This window comes from Elephantulus edwardii, unplaced genomic scaffold, assembly GCF_000299155.1.
Source record: "Elephantulus edwardii isolate Elephantulus edwardi_28Jun2011 unplaced genomic scaffold, EleEdw1.0 scaffold00133, whole genome shotgun sequence".
NCBI classification, from domain to species: domain Eukaryota; kingdom Metazoa; phylum Chordata; class Mammalia; order Macroscelidea; family Macroscelididae; genus Elephantulus; species Elephantulus edwardii.
The window spans coordinates 7,513,668-7,532,590 of record NW_006399883.1 but is presented as its reverse complement, the minus strand read 5'-3'; the positions used below and the strand labels follow the sequence as shown (position 1 = coordinate 7,532,590).

General features: G+C 39.4%; 1 protein-coding gene across 1 annotated transcript in view; it reads right to left on the bottom strand.

The window, feature by feature from the left end:
* PKNOX1 (PBX/knotted 1 homeobox 1) overlaps nt 1-18,923 on the bottom strand; it is a 74,661-nt gene that overhangs the window by 55,069 nt on the left and 669 nt on the right. The gene's annotated exons all lie outside the window — the stretch shown is intronic.

Genomic DNA, 18,923 nt, shown 5'->3' with positions numbered 1-18,923 from the left:
CTGTGGCCTAATCGTGGGCAAGCGCCTTTTCACAAACTGGGCTAAGTAAAGAAAAAAGTGCTTGAGGAAAAAACACCTTTATAGGAATTTGGGAACACTGTCTCAAAGTTCTATTTCATAGTTTTGAATGTTTATGTAGCCTGTGTTAATGTAGAGATGTGCAAAGAAGATGCTTTTCAAAGCGTTTGCCTTTATTTGATGCTACCAGCAGAGAAAGAACAATTACTAAGGGAAGGGAATAAAAACGAGGGAAGAAACGGATTCAGAGTCTGCAAGACCTATTTGCAGCACATTGAAAACATGTCTATAAATCCTGTGGTACTCTACCCAGCAGGATTCAGGTCTCTGTCCTTCATTGTGAGTCTTAGCAGACATTCTTGACTCACTTTAGACCAAGAGTTCAGAAGCAGTGAGTTGTGTGAACGGCCCGCTTAGTGATAGAGCCTCTGCCTTCTTCATGGAGACGCTTTTGGAGCCCTGAGCCATCCTAAGATGTCTGTATACCTGGAAGTCATCATGCTGAGGAAATCCAGGACACATGGCAAGCCTCCACGTGATCAAGGACCCCATTCTGGCTGGCAGTATTATCAACCACCAGATACGAGAAAATGTCTCCAGCTGATGACAATCCTAGGTAAGATATCCAGAGCCTTCTAATGTGTCTTTTTTTTAACCTATGTCCTTTTTAAGTCGCTGATCCATAGGATCCATGAGTGTAATAAAATGGTTACTTCTATATCACTAACTTTGGGGTAGTTTGGTTTACACGGTTAATAACCAGAGCGATACTGCCAGAAGCTTTGTAACAATGAGATCCAATTCTTTATCCTCATTTTACCAGTGAGAAAACAAAGTTAAAAAAGAATTTATGAGATCTCAATAAAAAAAGAACAAGACTTCATGAGATCAGCCTGTTTGTTTCCAAAACTCCCCAGATTTTTTTTTATATGGCCTTATCTCTAAGAAAAACTATTTCTAATTGCAGAACTGAATGATGGAAATAATGTTTTCAGTCACCAATACTATTTTGAGATCCTTAAATCCATTATTCAGTTGAATTAGTGTTATTCAGATCATAATGCACAATTTAAAAACAATGGTGATATATCTGTGATCCATCAAGGAAATAGCATGAGTGACTTTCAGTCATGATAAGGATATACAGAACTTTTATGCTGCACAAATGTGTAATTCTGCTACATAAACATTAACAACAAACTAAATAAAATTATAGTCTGGTGCTTTTTATTATCTACTGCTAAAAATTGTATTCGTTTTCTCTAGCTTCCACAATAAATGATCACAAACCTCATAAGTTTAAAACAGATATTTATTCTCTCAGAATTCTGGAGGCTGGAAATCCAAATTTAGGGTGTCTGCACAACCATGCGTCTTCTGAAGGCTCTAGGGAGCCTCCTGTTTTCTCTTACAGCTTCTGGTAGCTGCAGGCATACCATGGCTCATGGCAGTAACGTTCACAAGCATGGGATTGTTTTCCTTTGGTGTCTCTTTCTCTCCTTTTAGAAAGGTAACACATATTAGCACTAGTCTTACTCCAGCATAGTCATTGGTAAGCTAGTAACAGTAGAAAAAAACAAACAAATCCCTACTTCTAAAAAATGTCACATTATGGGTACCAAGGGTCAGGAATTCAACTTATATTTTTTTGAGGAACAACACAAACCCACCCAACTATCTTTGAATCAATTCCCACTCATAGCAACCACTGGGTTTTTGAGGCCTTGTATCTTCACAGGAGGAGAATTCTCTTTCCCCCCCCCCCCCCCGAGGAAGCTGGTGGATTTGAACCATCAACCTTTCAGTTAGCAGTGTTAACACATATGCACTATGTCACCAAAGCTCCACTGGAGGGTATAAATCAACTCACAGTCAAGGTTTAGAAATGCTGTAACACAGCTTACTGGGAAGGAAAGGCATCCTCCTTCCTCATGCCCCATGAGGAAGTATGGAAACTATAGGAAACCTCCTCCTCCACCCCCTCCCCAGCACCACCTCCTGGTCTCTCTCCAACAGCCTCTCCACACAACCACCCAGCCCAAAATCTGTTCTCTAGCATGACAACTCCCAAGGCCTTGTTTTTAAAATGCTTGCTTCTCTCCCTTTTTCTATCACTTTTCAGAGCATTCTGGTTCCTAAGTGTTCTCCAGTAGTGAGCAGCACATTTAATCTCATAGATATTAACATTTTAAATTAGCATAGTTTTTGTTGTTGTTGTTTAAGAAGATAATGAAGTGTTTCATTTGACAGACATTATATAATAGCTTCAAAAGAATAAATTCAAACATCATTACTAACACTGAGTACTAAAAACTGCTTAAGGTTTTTCTGGAACTCTTTCATCTTTCAGATATATCCCACTAGGATGGGGCGAAGGGAATGGACATGGCAAGTAGGGTGGCTAGTCCCGCGAAATTGAGCAGAGACAGCAGAAATTGAGAATCTTGCCACAAGCAAAAAAGTAGATAAAGCAGTCAGCCTTCAGGGTCTGAGATCTTGTGCCACCCAGACTTACGTGAGATTAGTAGCAGTCATGGTAGAGAACCAGAGACACAACCTGATACAGCTGATCTGGGACTGCTATTGCCCCATGGAACCAGAATCAGGGGCCTTTGTTCAGGCTTGAGGGAAAGCTTTGGGGGGAGACATTGTAATTGTCAGGACTAAGAAAGCTTTGTAACACTGGCCTAAATTTAGCTATAAGGTTGAAGGGCCTGTGAGCACATTTTGGAAGCGACCCAGACAAAAATTATATCCTGTTAACTTCCCTAATAAACCTCATAATCAGGTGGGTGGGAAGAGACTCAACACCAAAAACTATCTAAGACACAACCTACAAAAGTACAGGCCACATCTGGAAAAACAGAACGGAGAAAGTCAGTGATCAAAGGAGAATATAGAATGAGTGGCTAATTGCCTTCAAGAAGAATTATTTCTTTAACCATGAGAACAGAGGATCAAAGAGTCCACAGAAGTATTCCAGTCAAAAGGGGAGAAATGCAGAACAGAATTTCAAATTTTCATGGACCCTAAAATTTCTGGCACCAAATAAGTTCACTGTCATCAAGTAAGCACCCACTCACAGTGGACTGACTGTCCAGTAGGTTTTCCAAGGCTGTAAACCACCAGTTTTCCCTAGAGGAGCTGCTGGTGAATCTTAACAGGCAGAGGTTTAGCCTTTGGGTTAGTTCTACATTTCCCTAAGGCTACACCCTCAGAGCTCCCAGAAATTTTCTTAAAACCAAGCAATTAGTTGATACCAGCAACTCTAAAGATTAAACAGGAATCTTAGGTGGCAGTGAGTCACTCACCAGTGAGTTAATGAGGAACAGCTAAGAAAAAAAGGAAGAGCTTGACTGTACGAATTGGAAGAATGTAATCAATGTCACCAAATTTTATATCTAGAAAGCACTGAATTAGGGCATCTTCTGCTGTGTAAAGAGTACTGGTGGTTCAAATCTCCACATGAGAGAGATGGTCAGTCTCCTCATGTAGACATAGCCTTTGAAATCTGATAGAAAAAAAAAACTTCTGTCAGAACTAATAGCAGTAGGTTTGGTTGAGCATTTTTGTTTGCTGTGTGTATTCAACAAAACAATTAAGATGTATAGAAAAAAAGTCTAGCTTATGACCTATCGTCTCCGTACTCCATAGGGTACCATTTTTACTGACTTTAGGTATAGTCTGTCTTTTTTAAAAATCCTAAGCAAATATTCCTAACCTTTTCTTAGATAAAAAGGCACATTCCAGACAGTTCTAAACCTTTTTTGCTGCAGTACTGTAATATCCTGGAGATGTACCTCAACAGGGTTGAGAGAACACCAACACTTTTCCTAGAATTTCTTCAACCAGTTCCCTGCTCATGGACAGAGTTACTGCTCTAACTTTTTAAGGGACCTTCTGGAGTTCTGAACCTGACATATCCCTGTTTCTAGTCCTTTGGGGCCTCCTAAAAGCTAAGGTGCATCTGATTCAATTTACAGTCTTTTCAATCACTTGTTATGTATCTGAAAGTTTAATGGTGACTAAAGATGACAGAAGGAGAATCTATGCCTTTGAGCTATGGTGCGAGAAAAGAGAGTACTTAATATTCCATGAACTGCCAAAAGACAAACAGTATGTCCTGGAAATGGTGCAGCCAGGCTGCTCTTTATAGACAAGGATAGTGAAACTTCATCTCATATTTTGTGTATGTTGTTAGGAAAGGCCAGTCTTTGGAAAAACATCTTATTTGAAAAGGTTACAAGATGGAATGACACTGTGAATATAGCAATGAGGTCACGTTTATAAGCGATTATAAGGATGACAAAGGATAGGGCAAGGTTCTGATCCACTGTTCACAGTCACTATGAGTCATAATCGGACAGACTGCACCCAACAACAAATGCCTGCAAGATACAGACTTCCTAGAATCCAGGATGCTCACGGTGTCAGGCCTGGGCTCTTCCCTTCATGGAGTCATGTATTTATGGTTTTGCCTGAGCACTGTGCTCTTTGCCCCAACAAAACCTCTGAACACATCAAACCCACAAGTTTCTGGAATGGTCTTCTTACAACTCATGACATAAACAATTCCCACTTTCCATCTAGAGCTCCTTTCAGCTGTCTTAATAGAACCTTCACTGACCTCTGATCTACATTCCCAGAGCAGCAGGTTCCTCCTTTTACAGTCTTTGGTACAGCTTTAATTTTACATCCACTTTGTTGGGTCTCAGATTAACTTGTTCCCCTGATTACTCTTTGGCAGGCAGGAAGCTCTGCCTGCTTTTGTTCCCTATTGTCTTCTCAGCAGTTATCACAATGCCTGGTACACAGCAGGGGCTTGGGAATTCTGTGCTTAATAAATAGTTGGCATAATTTACAAAACATAGCAGTTACTTGTTCATTGAAAGTTTGATCTAACTCACACATTTGTGCCAAAGACTTTTATAAGAGATGAACCCTGGACACAACCAGTTTTCTATTTTAAAGGTTGATTGTATTTTTTTTTTTCATAAACTATTTGTATCTCCTCAAATTTATTGCTATCAAATTTATGTGATATACTATTTTTAAGATCTTCACACCTTTTTATATATATACAGAGAGAGAGAGAGAAACAAACCAATCCTGTGTTTCCATGTTCTTTAAGTCAGGATTGCTAAAAGCAAAAAGATTTCTCTCCATTTTCTTTGGGTTTTTAGTTTGCTGATTTCTTGAGTTGAAAGCTAAGTTTCTTTTTCTGAGTTACATTAAAGTATCTCAATTATGTATGAAACTTACATAATAATTCAATTCCGCTTTTTCTTATTAAGTCTTTATTTTATATACTTTTTAAGGTTTTTTTTTGTTGTTATTTAAAAAAAAAAAAAGAAAAAGGTGGCATTAAAGCACACACTTTTTATATATAAAGTCCTGGGTTTGATCTCTAGAACTTCCACCAAACAAACAAAACTCAAAACCATTCATAATTATTAAATTTGCCTTTGAATAATATGAATTATTCCTGTATTTCATTTAATATTTTATACCTTGAGTTGAGCTTTTTGCTTGATATTACAATCACTAAATTTGCTGTAAGCATTTGTCTATTTTCCCATTCTTTTTTGGATTCTGCTTTATGTCTTAGATCTATTTTCTAAGGATAGCATTTAACTAGACTGTTTTCCTACTAAATCTGGGCATTTGTATTATTTAAGAGATCTAACCCCTTCATGTTTGTTGTGGTTACTGGCAGAGGTGGACTTAGTAATAAAAAAGAAATAAAATCCCTCCTATTGTCTAATCAATAATATATATGCCAATGTGCCTTATTTTCTTTTATCTCCTTACTTCCACTTTACTAAAGTGATCAAATTTTTCTTTCTTTTTTTTAAAATTTTATTTTATTATTATTCTGTGTGTCTGTGTACCGTCAAATCAGATCTGACTGGTACAGGAAGAGATTGTCCCTCCTTTCCCGGCAGAGCATCTGGTGGATTCGAACCATGCACCTCTGGGATTGCAGTGCAGCTTCTTGCCACTAGGCCACCAGAGCTCCCCTGATCAAATTTTTCTGTTTGAGCTTCTTTTACTCTAATACTTTTGGAGTTAATATATCTCTTCATTCTAGTTGTTATTCTCACTACCTAAAATTGACAAAACACCTATATCCAAAAAAAGGTTTGAATCTTCACCTAAGTATCAAATTATGTTCACTTTATTTCTGAACTTGACAGTGAGCTCTTGAATAGCAGGAATCATGATTTAATTGATCTTTCCATGAATTATAGTAAGCATACAACAAAATGGGAACGTGGTCACATCTAATTCTATTAGAACTATTTTTAAACTCTTATAAAAGACTTTCAAGACATTATGCTAAGTGAAATTAATCTGACACAAAGAACAGATATTGTATGATCCCATTTTATGAAAAATCCAAAAGAGACATATTATCTCTTCAGACAGAAAGATTAGTAGTTATAAGGGGCTAGAAAGAAGGAAAGAATGAAAAGTGACTGCTTATTAGGTAGTTTCTGATTTGGGTGATAAAAACGTTTCAGAAATGAATAGTGGTGATGGTGGCACAGTCTTGTGAATATAACTAATGCCATTAAATTGTACACTGAACAATGGTTAAAATAGAAAAGTCTGTGATTTACATTATCTTACCACAACAAAAATTATTAATTTTTAGGGAATTTAAAGGTTACACTTTAGTATCTGCGCTCACTTAGCTGTAATCTTTCTTCTATCATATATATTGTAGTATATGTGTCCTAGCTCCATACCTTTTCAATCTATATGCAGAACAGATTATCCGGGAGGCTGGGCTGTATAAGGAGAAATGGGGCCTCAGGATTGGAGGAAGATTCATCAACAATTTGCGTTATGTAGATGATACAACCCTGCTTGCTGAAACTGAGGAGGACCTGAAGCATTAGCTGCAGAAGGTCAAAGACTGCAGACTTCAATGTGGATTGAGGCTCAATATCAAGAAAACAAAGATTCTCATGACTGGGCCAATTGGCAACATCATAATAGATGGTGAAGAGATTGTTAACAGCTTTAGTTTGCTTGGCTCCACACTCAACACTCTTGGCACCAGCAGCCAGGAAATTAAAAGACGTATTGTGATGGGAAAGTCGGCTATTAGAGACCTCTCCAAAGTCAATGATGTCTAATGAGACTAAGGTGTGCCTGATATAGGTCATGTTCTTTGCAATAACTTGCTATGCGTCAGAGAGCTGGACAATGACTAGGGAGGATGAAAGGAGAACTGATGCCTTTGAGCTGTGGTTCTGGAGAAGAGTATTGAACATACCATGGACTGCTAAAAAAACGAACAGGTTCATCGTGGAGAGGGTTAAATCAGGCTGCTCCTTGGAGGCAAGGATTCTGAAGCTTCGAATGACATACTTTGGGCATGTTGTAAGGAGGGACCAATCGTTGGAGAGGGACGTCATGTTTGGGAGGATGGAGGGACAGTGCAGGAGAAGACCCTCTATGACATGGATTGATTCAATGACTGGGGAAACAGGGGTAGGGTGTGTCACAGACAGTGAGATTGGGGAAGGATAGCGCAGGGTTTAGGGCTGTTGTACAGAGGGTCACTATGAGTCATAACAACATAACAACAATATAGTAGGTTTTAATTTTGTTTTCAAATTGGCTTCCCTAGCTATTGTCTTTTGCCACATGGCTGGGTGGGACTCTTAATGACAGGAATGAAGCACATAGCACCTTTTGGATGAGAACAACATGCAAAAAAGGTGAGCAGATTATGTGAAGGGTTTGGCCAGTCCTACCATCCCACTAAGTTTAAATTAAGTAGATTTAGCAGCAGAAAATGAAAATCTCATTACCAGCAAGCAGCAGCCTGGTTTGAATTCACATGGACCAGAGCTGTGCCTAAGTGATAACCAAAGACTGATATCAGACAGGCTGATGGAGCCCGAGACAGGGCTTTCACCCAAGCTTGCAGCACTGGAGGGAACTGACCCAGCAAGACTGTGAGTGTTTTGCAACATAAGGCAGCTAAAGGTTAGAGCACCTGCAAGCATGTCTGAACTGTCCTGACTTTAGAACACATCCAAGCTGAATTATAACCTCTTCACTTCCCTTAATAAAGCCCATAATCCTCAGTGTTTTTCTGTGAATTCTGTATGGCCAGCAGCAGCAGGGCAGTTAAGAACCCCAGGAGAGACAAATGATATTAGAATCGGTAGAGGTAGATGCTGGGAGTGCACAGAGGAAATTCTGACCTCACAGTTATCAATTTTATATTACTGATGTCGTGGATGGAGATTGCTATCCTTGTGGAGTTAGGTCAGACACCATTACCTTCCATGCCTAACACATTGTTTTTACATACATAATAGATACACACATTCTCTTAATACTCAACACAGTCAACAAGAACAATTACTGTCTCTCTCTTTAAGGGAGGGGGCATATCAACAAATTATTTTCACGCATCTGATTATTTTGATAGAGGAGTTCTGGAGAATAGTCTACAGGGAATTGCACTGCTAAGCCAATGGTCAAGCCTTTCTTTTAACAGTTCTAATCCATCAATGGCTCCATGGAAGATGGATTCATTTAATTTACAGCCTCAGAAAGCCCACTGGAGGATCAACTATGAGCCAGTTCTGGCTTTAATGGTTTCAGAGTTTGGTACCTGAGATTATTTTGATTGGTATAGATAAAAATTAAGATAATTTTAATAAGCTAGCTGTGGTGCTAGAGAAGAGTATGTACCATGGACTGCCAAGAAAACAAACAGATTAATCCTGGAGAGGGTTAAACCAGGCTACTCCTTGGAGGCAAGGATTCTGAGGCTTCGTCTGACATATTTTGGACATGTTGTAAGGAGGGCCAAGTCCTTGGAGAGGGACATCATGCTTGGGGGGGGGGGGTGGAGGGACAGCGCAGGAGGGAAAGGCCCTCTATGAGGTGGATTGATTCAGTGACTGGGGTAATCGGGATGGGTGTGTCAGAGGCAGTGCGATTGGCACAGGATAGAGCAGGGTCTACAGCTGTTGTACATAGGGTCTCTATGAGTCCCAAGCAACTCAACAGCACATAACAACAACCACAGTGGTAAGAAGCTGCACTGAAATCCTGAAGGCACATAGTTCAGAACCACTAGCTGTTCCATGGGAGAAGGACGGGCAATTTCCCATGTGATTAACTGTCTCTGAAAACCTGCTGGAGGGTAGGTTCCAACTCAATGATACACAACAACAGTCAGCAATACAGCTAAAAAGAAATTAAAATGTTCTATTTGTATAGAACATCCAATAGGACATAGCATGAGGAAATGTCATTCATTTTTGTTATGAAGGAAGAGACAATGTGAAGACTCCAGAATATGTATTTTATTTCATGAAAATAAATTCAATAACTCAAATTTCTAGTTAACATAATTCACAGAAATTTTTAAAAGGAAGAATTTACATAAAAATGGGGATTTTTAAAGAGCTTGTAAGTCTTACAGTGTACTGAAATGGTATTAAAACTGAAACATAGAAAAAATATTTAAATAATAAACCTATCCCCAGGCAAGTTAACGAAAATACTATTTTGAAAGTCAAAAGACTTATGAGAAAGCTACTGTCCCCGATACAATACAAGCAGTCTTTGGGTTATGAGCACTTTTTTCCTGACTTCTGTGCAACCCACCTAGCCAGCTTCTATAAAGCACATTACATTAAAAAGTCAAGTCTTTGTTATTTGTATACAACTGTTTGTAATAACAAAAGGGTCACTATTTTGAGGCAAAAATAAAAGTGTTTTATTATTACTGTATCATTATTTTAAAGATGTTTTAAGGTATCTGAAATGGTGTAATACTCTTTAGCATATAAAGTACGTAAATACACTAAGACAAACATCTGACTGACATCAGATAAAAACTGACCTAACTTTTCTAGTTTAGACAAATTCAACTCAAAGACAGACTTAGGAATGAAATTTACTTGTAATCCAAGACTGTGTGCTCAAAAAAGGGTGGGAGTATTCAATCTTTTTTATTATTAGAAATGTCAAGAGAGACTGATGAGAGGGAACAGGAAATTCTAAAACCAAAACAGCCTGGATAAGCAAAGATACCCCAACTGGAGTATTTCCACTCTAGCCTACCCCACCCTCTCTACAACATTCTTTCCTCTGCTGGGCAGGGAGGCAGAAGGCTCAGAAAGAGCAGCTGCAGGCCCCAAGCCCTCTTGCTCAGCTCTCCCTACTTCTGTGGCTGCATTGGGATGTCCAGAATAACTCCCCCTGGATGAAATGCATTCCCTATGCAACAATCTAACCCTACATGCTAACTCCAGCAGCAAAGCAGAGCTTGCCAGTGCTCTAATCTGATGACAACAAAAAGAGTAATGAGGAAATGGGAACACTTCACCATAGAAAAGCACTCCAGGTTTAAGTTTTTAGCACTTACTTACATATATTACTTAATAATTCTATTTATGATTTATTAGTCATTCACACAGGCCCTAGACAGTAAACCTATTACACCAAAGTCAGAATTCACTGAGGGAAAATCGTACCTACACTATATTTATTATTTGTATCATTTTCCAAAAGACCTTTGCTGTGTGGTCTCAGTTAAGGCCCAATTCTACTTCAACTTGTTTCAGGTAAGAGCAGAACCCCCTGTCATCAAGTTGATACCAACACACAGTGACCCTCTATCAGGTTTCAAAGGCTGCAATTTTTTATGGGAAGAGACTATCTTTCTCCCATAGAATAGTTGCTGTGTTTGAAAGAGCCAACTTTTCTGTTAGCAGTCTGATACATTATGTACCATGCCACCGGAGATCCTTATGAACAGACATGGGCCAAACAGTAAAAAACATAACATAAACAGGTCACATATTGTCCACTGAGTACTTGTCCTTTCTTTTTTAAGTAAGTTTTTTTTAAATGTATAAGCCATCTTTGCTCTAGGGTCACTCCATTTAACATGCTATCTTATATAAAGTGCTCTGCATTTTCAGTTTATTACAGAAAATGTTACCTTGCCTAATGTTACAGCACAACAGTTTCACCCAACTGTCAAGCCACCACACCTCATAAAGGTCTATTTTCCCAGCAGAACTTCCTCATTGCTATCAAAATCTGTTCTAATAAGCATGCTCAATTCCACTGAGAAAAACACGGAAAATTCTAGGGTAATTTTACCATCTGCAGAGTTGAAAAAAGTATTAAATGCAGGGTTATGAAGCCAGAAAATGGTCTAGAAACAAGAGCAAGAAAAGTCAAGAGACATTGAAAATTTAGGGAAAAGAGGGCAAGAGAAGTTACTAATCTCTCTAAATAAGAAACATCTGAAGTTTCTCTTCTAAACTAAAGCTGTTTATTAATATATCTTAGAAAACTGTTTAAAGTATAAAAAAAACATTAATTCCACATTAAAAGCAACCTTTTTCAAGATCTCTTTCAAGTCACTAGATATGGAGCACTATAAATCACTGAGTTGTCATGGGGTGTGCGATGTCTGAGGGGTGCTCTAAGGAACCTCAACACCTTAGCTCATCTATCCTGCCTTCACATCCCTTTCTTCAAAAAGGCTAAGTCAGTTAACACATTCAGAAGAAACCATCGGCCAAGAATTCACTTTCTTAGTTGGCTGTCCATGATATGAATATAGGCTGTGCTACTGTAACAAAAACACTGCTAGCTTTTCTGTTGTTATTAAACTATATGCCAGTCCTTTAATGTTACTACTGTTTGAATGCTTTAACAAACTTTTAGAGTCTGTTTATCTACTGACATAGCATTTGCAATAAATGAAAATCAGAAAATTATGTAAATAAACTTTATATGTACAAAATTACTTCATTTTATACTAGAAATTGATGGGTGTTACAAATGGAAACGGACTGTACATTCATTTCCCTAATGTAGTAATAGGTAACTCTGGTGGCTTAGTAGCAGGGAATTGTGATGTCAAATCAAAGGCTCTCAGTTCAAATCCACCGAAAGCTTGGAGGGAGAAAGATGGGCAATCTTCTCTCATGCAATTGCTGCCTCTGAAAATTCACTGGAGGGTCAGCTATGAATCAGTTCCAATACGATGGTACATTAACAACATGGTTACTGGGGGACGGGGGGTGGAGAATAATGCCTGAAGTTTTATTAACAGTTAATGTAAAAATCTATAGTGAGGAAAGATTTTTATATTAAGCTATGCATTGAACATAGTTCTTTTTTTAAAAAAATGTTATTATTTTAATGAAAATTTACAGAGATTTTGGATTTCCATTCCTTCATTGTTGCACTTCTCTCCCTGAGCACCCCTCCCCTCCAGTTCGTTCTTCTCTTTGAAAAGTAAAAGAAAAATTCTTTCATTGTTATACAATCCCTCCCCCTAGGTCCATCCCACTATGCAGCATTCAGCATTGAACATACTTCTAATGCTTTGTACTAATTATTGTTTTGACCACCAGTACTTTTAAAATAGTAGATTACTGCACTCAGACTTTTAAGCATTAAATATAAATAATGCTGAGTATGCTAATTTTTAAAAACCACATTTTTTAAACAAGTATTGAGGGAAAGAGGTGCCATCTTAAGTTTAATATTTTATATAAAAAAATCACTAAATCTTGTTAAAACTAAAAGAAAAAAATTATTTTGAAACCCAAAGGTATGTAACTGTCCACCAAAGATAGTTGGTTGCTTTTGTTTGTAATAACAAAGCATCTTATGGTTTCAAAATGCGTCTTAACCAACTCTAAGTTGGGTGGTCTGTTCCAGTTATTAACATTAAAATTCACACCAAAATTATCTTTTTAAGACCATGACTGCTCAAAATTATTATTAAAATCTCACATGCAAAACTTTCAGGATGTGGTTGTAATTGAGGGAAAATACATAGTGTTGTATGAAAAATAGGAATCTTAAAAAAAAAACAGGAATCTTAAGCACAAGATGACAAGGGTCATCTGATTCTAGTACCATCAGTGCAAAGGGACACCACACAAGTTCTCTCTCCTAGCAACTGAGACATCTCCTGTTCAAATGCTCTGCCAAATCCGCTAGTATGAAGCTTGTGAGGCTGGAGGAAACCAGTCTTTAAATGAAAAACAGAAAAAGTTACAACCTAAGAGCTCAAAGTCTGTCTGCAGCCTTTGGCACAGTCACAAAATACCAAAATAGAACCACTACAGTGGAATAAGAGAGCTTAGAAATATTCTAGAATTGAGAAATATGTATTATGTAAATATATGAAATACAGAAAATGTATAATGTAAAACTGTAACATACTCATTTTATGTACAAAAATGCACATATTAATTCTTATCTAACAAAACATACCAGGAGCTTACCAAACTCTTATTATTAACAAGGCATTCTTTTAAGCAACATCAAGGCGGACAGTTTTGGAAACACCAATCACAGTTCCTACCAACCCTACAGCTTGGCCCACTGCAGCCACCTGGGAGGTGGCAGGGAACATAAACTCACTCATTCACTCCCTTTCTCTTTGCAGTGTGCACTGGAGACAGATACCAAGCAAGAAAGCAAGCACAAGGAGAAATAAGGGGACTAGAAGGGGGCTTGGCTTCAAGGTAGAACCAGGACTGGTGAGAGAGAAAATATTCATGCTTAACTGTGGAGAGCAACAATTCACTTTAATAAAGAAAACCAAGACCCAGGTGGGGACCAGGACCGTCCAGAGTTCAACTCTGTTCCTTCTGCCATAAGCCAAGCAATGTGGCTGTCTCTGGGAACCCACCAGATACGCACAGTTTTTATTCCTATGTGGTCCTAACTTGGTATCTGAAAATGAACCTGCCTAAATCATTCTTGGATGCTCATTTCGGGATGCCCAAACCAGAGCATTTCCAACCGCCCCCTCTGCAGTATATCTTATGCAAGAGCTTACTCAGCATATGACCATGCCTTCAGGTGACAGAACCACAGAACAAAAATAATGTAAACACCAACACTTTCCCTGAAGAGCTTACCCTAAGAGGAGAAAACGGGGCCTGGAGGTTCAAACTGGTGGGTTGGCTAAAGCACTTATCTTAGAAATACTCATGTCATTAAGAAGAATCCAACATTTCTACTAACTCAAAGACTGTCAATGGATCAATGATTTTCAAACTTTTGAAAAAAACTGTAGGACCCTTTTCCAATGAAATCTTATGAGAACTTCTCATATCTAGAAAATGGATCCCATAGGGCTGATCTGTCCCCTTGGCAAGAACCACAAAGAGCCAGAGACATTTTAAACTACTCTGTCAGATATATGTTATAGTATCACAAGCTTTTTGGTGTCTTTTGCAGAAACAAGACTTTACACTAGTGGAGGCTGACAATCCCAAAGAGCTAACATTTGTTGAGTGCCAAGCAGTTGGTTCAGTACTCTGCACACACTAATGACAGGATACGGCAGGTGTAATTATTCCCATTTAATAGACCAAAAACTTAAGGCCCAGGGCTGCATTTTCAGTCAGACCTTGACGTCCTCGTACTTAAGCTCTTAATTTCCAGACTGAATGGCTTCTAATATATATACTGTTGTCAGTGAGTCAATTCTGACCAACAGCAATCCCATGTGCTTTCAAGGCTGTGATCTTTCCGAAGGAGATCACCAGGCCCTTCTCCCAAAGTGCTTCTGAGTGTGTTTAAACCTCCAACTTCTACTCTTCGTACCACCAAGGAATGCCCTACTATTTCTTACCACTTTACATAGCTTCTTAATCAGCTAATACAAAACATAGCCTTAATGTGTCCATTCACAAATGTCACCAGTGTCGTATTTTAGAAGCAGCTACCACTCTCACCCAGCAATAACCCGAATGCTAAGTGAGTTTCTATGGATGCATGGTTCCTACTTCCTGTCAACTCTGTGAGCTCTGCAAAATTTGAGGGATGAGAAAAAGTAAGGCACAAGTATACTAATAGCCCCATGGGCTGAGAGGAAATCTACTTCTAGTGCAGGTTCTTGCTATCTGTGAAATGGAATGAAAAATAGCCAATTTGTATTACCAATAACTTCTGGCTGTAACAAAGCCATTTCTTCCACAGTACAAATGCAGACAATAAACCCTGGGGTCTTCATGGCACCAGTGACTTTTTCACCAATGAAAATTACAGAAAAGTTTCATAAAACATTAGAACTACTATAGAAATTGCAAAATACTTTTCATCACTATTTCTAAAGAGCATAATTACCAGACCAGCTGTAAGTTCATGTTATTTATCTAATAAAGAGTACAGTACTTTATCACCAATTTGTTTTCCAATATTTTCATAATTATTTCAATGTAAATAACTTCCTTCTTGATTCAATTTTATGAAAAACCTTCTTACTCCAGAATCACTGAACACAAAAATCTCCAGACACACCCCTAAAAGGGAATCACTTTAGCCTTTTCTCTTAATAGTTTCATTTAGTTTACAATTTGCAACAAGTGAATACTGTAAATAAAACATCACTATTCATAAGAATAGGGAGCTGCCCAAAGTCAGGTGCTTCAAATCCATCAGCTACTCATTAGGAGAAAAAAGGGCAATCTCCTCTGAAGCAATTTATTTACAGCCTCTGAGAAACCACTGGAGGGTCTGTTATGAGTCAGTTCTGAATCAACAGCACATAATACTGAAATACAATGAACAAGAAGGGAGTTCTAGTGGCCTATTGGGCAAGGAGTTGTACTGACAACCAAAAGCAATCCAAGTGTAGTTCAAATCCACCAGCTGCTCTGTGGGGGAAATGGCAATCACTTCTGTGTGATTTACAGCCTTTGAAGACTCATTAGAGGGTATCCTATAGGTTGGTTCAGACTCACACAAACATAATAATTTAAACACAACGCTTTTCTAAAGCACTCTAATAAATACACTGCCAATAGAAATGCATGTGTGGAAAAAAAATGCATGTGTGTATATCAAAGAACAAGACTGCCAACAAAATATTTTCATCCTTTGCCATTAACAGTGTAAAACACAGATGTGGCGATCTGTTTTAGCAAAGATTTACAACTTGGAAACTCCATGGAATAGTTCTACTGTCCATACAGGGTCACTAATCCGGCAGCAATGGGTTATCATTAACAATGTAGCCTATTCCAAATTTTAACTGTAGCCATATCTCTGATTTACCTGGTAATTCCTCAGTTCAGGTTTTATCAATCCTGAAGTCCTTTAAATATGACATGGAAAGCCTTCTGTGCCAAATGTGGTGTTACAGATCACTGTTGGTTAACAATGTGTGTGCTGAGAACTGTAATCAGTTAACAGAGATCTTCTGCTGAGTTTCCATGCAACTCTTTATGGGAAGAGACTGCCCATTTTTTCTTCAGGGAACAGCTAGTGGATTTGAAGTGTTCTTTAGCTCACCAGCATAAGGTGTACTCCTTTAAGCCACCAAAGTTCCTTCTGTTGTTGTTAGGCGTCATCAAGTCAACTGCAATTCATAACAATCCTATGTCTGACAAACCTAAACCAAGCCCCATCTTACTCCATCTTCATCTATTTTGCCACAATAGAGCCCAATGTTACAGTCACTGTGTCAATCAATCATTGAGGGTCTTCCCCTCCTTCACTGACTCTCCACTTTTTGGGGCAGGAGTCCTTTTCCAAGGACTGGTGCCTCCTAACAACATGCCCAAAGTATGTGAGACAAAGTTTTGCCATCTTCCTAATGAGCACTCTGGTTGCATCCTCTCCAAGTCATGTTTGCTGCCTTGGCAGTTCATGAGCTATCTAGTACTCTTCTCTAGCACCTTAAGTCAAAAGTCCCTTTCTGTTGTTACTGTGTACCATCAAATCAGAACCTACCCATAGGTGACTTGCCAGTGGGTTCTCAGAGGCAGTAAATTACATGAGAGATGAATGTCCACCTTTCTCCTGTGAAGCAGCTAGTGGATTTAAACCATGTGCCTAAACCACGAGGGGACCAGAATAGTATATAAAAGTAGGCATTCTAGTTTCAATGAAATATTGCCACAAAAGTGTACATCTATGTGAACTAGAGAACGGGATTTTTGCCAACAAAATATTTTTTTGCACTCTATATTCTTGTATCAGAGAAAGATGTGGCAGTCTGCTTTCGCCAAGATTTATAGCCTCAGAGGTGAGCTCTGGTGGCCTAGTGGCAAGAAGCTGCACTGCAATCCCAGAGATGCACATTTTGAATCCACCAGATACTCTGCTGAAGGAGGATGAGCTCTTCCTGTACCAGTCAGATCCGATTTGACGGTACACACATTAAAAAAATACTTAAAAAAATAAATTTATAGTCTCAGAAACTCTTTGGGGTAGTTCTACTTTGTTCTAGAAGGTTGGTTAGCTATGAGTTGGAGATCAATACAATGCAAGTTTTTTATATTTTTTAAAAAGTGTGATAACTTCATATTTTTTTTTAAATTTTAGTAAGTGACTTTACTTAGAAAGTGGACACTATTTTAACGTGGGAAAAACTCGGCTTTAGTTAAACATGATGTCATCATTTTTCCTGAAAAATTGAAATACTGAAAAAGTGGTCTTCACTACTATAGGGAAGAGTTGAGGTACAAGGTAAAACAATTTGCTAAAAATAGTGATGCTCTTTAATGTCACAGATTTCGAAGATAGAAGATTGATCCAAAGCAGCTTTTCATTTTTCTTTTTCCTTAATTTACTACTCTGACCACACGGATCTAGAAACAAGTTTATTAGCAGGAATTACCTAATTATAGAAGGTGGCCCAGTGCTAAGAAACTGTGCTGCAATCCCGAAGGTACGCAGTTTAAATCCATCAGCTGTTCCGTGGGAGAATGATGGGCAATCTCCCCAGACTCTGAAAAACCACTGAAGAGTCAGCTATGGGTCAGTTCTAACTCGATGGTACACAACAACCCACTGGTTATTTACTACACTGGATTTTGTTAGACTCCCAAGTTTCTCCCAAATAGCTGTTGACATTATGTTCTTGTGGATAAACAGCCTATACTTAATCACTGCATCACCTGGGCCCCTTATTTTGAATTATTCCAAATTCACCAGATATTTACTTCATTATGTACATAGATAGCTCTTCCTCTCATAGAGTCTACCTATACATTCTAAGCCTGACTTTAGAAGTGAAAAAAACAAAGGATAACCTGTCAAATTAGTCACTATCAAATAAGGGACTTTTCAGCTATCTCAGGGAGCTCTGAAGAAGCTACACGTTGCAATCCTAAAGGCAAACAGTTTGAACCCATCAGTTGCTCGGTGGTACAACGATGGGCCACCTAGCCCTGTAGGATTGACTGCCTCTGAAAACCTGCTGGAGGGTCAGCTATGGATCTTTTTCCTCTCCATGGCACACAACAACAGGATGAAATAAAACCGACTCAGTTTAAGTGACTCACGACTTTCTCTACATGAAATTCCAGCAAGCGGCCACATTAAGCCAAAGACTTCCGGACATCTATTTCAGAACGGTCATCTAATATAAACAATACACTCGACACGGCCGCCGGTCCCTCGGAAGTGGGAGCGCGGGTCCCGCAAGGCGCCCTCTTTCCCCGCGTCCCACTCATGCTGCCCCTACGCCGGCTGCGAGCTCGCGGGGTGCGGACGAGAAGGTACCCGAATCCGAGTTCTGAGAGTGAGAAGGACGTGTGGGCGCTCAGGTCGGTCGGGGCGCCCAGTGAGCCTGCAAAAGCTCCCGAAGGCGAGGGGTATCCAACCAGACGCGGCAGGGAATGTCCGCCTCGGAGCGGCCGAGGCCCGCGGACCCCAGCCGCCATCTTCCCGCCTCCCAGACAGCGTGCGCCCCCGCACCCGGCGGAGACCCAAGACAGGCGCCTGCACTCGGGCGCCCCGAGACCCCACCGCCAGGAGCAGCAGCGCCCGCGGTCTGTACATCCCCCGAAGGCTGCGGGGGAATGCCGCGACTTGGCCCCACCCGACAAGCGCACCCACCTCCCCCGCCCGCTCGCCCCCGCGGCCTC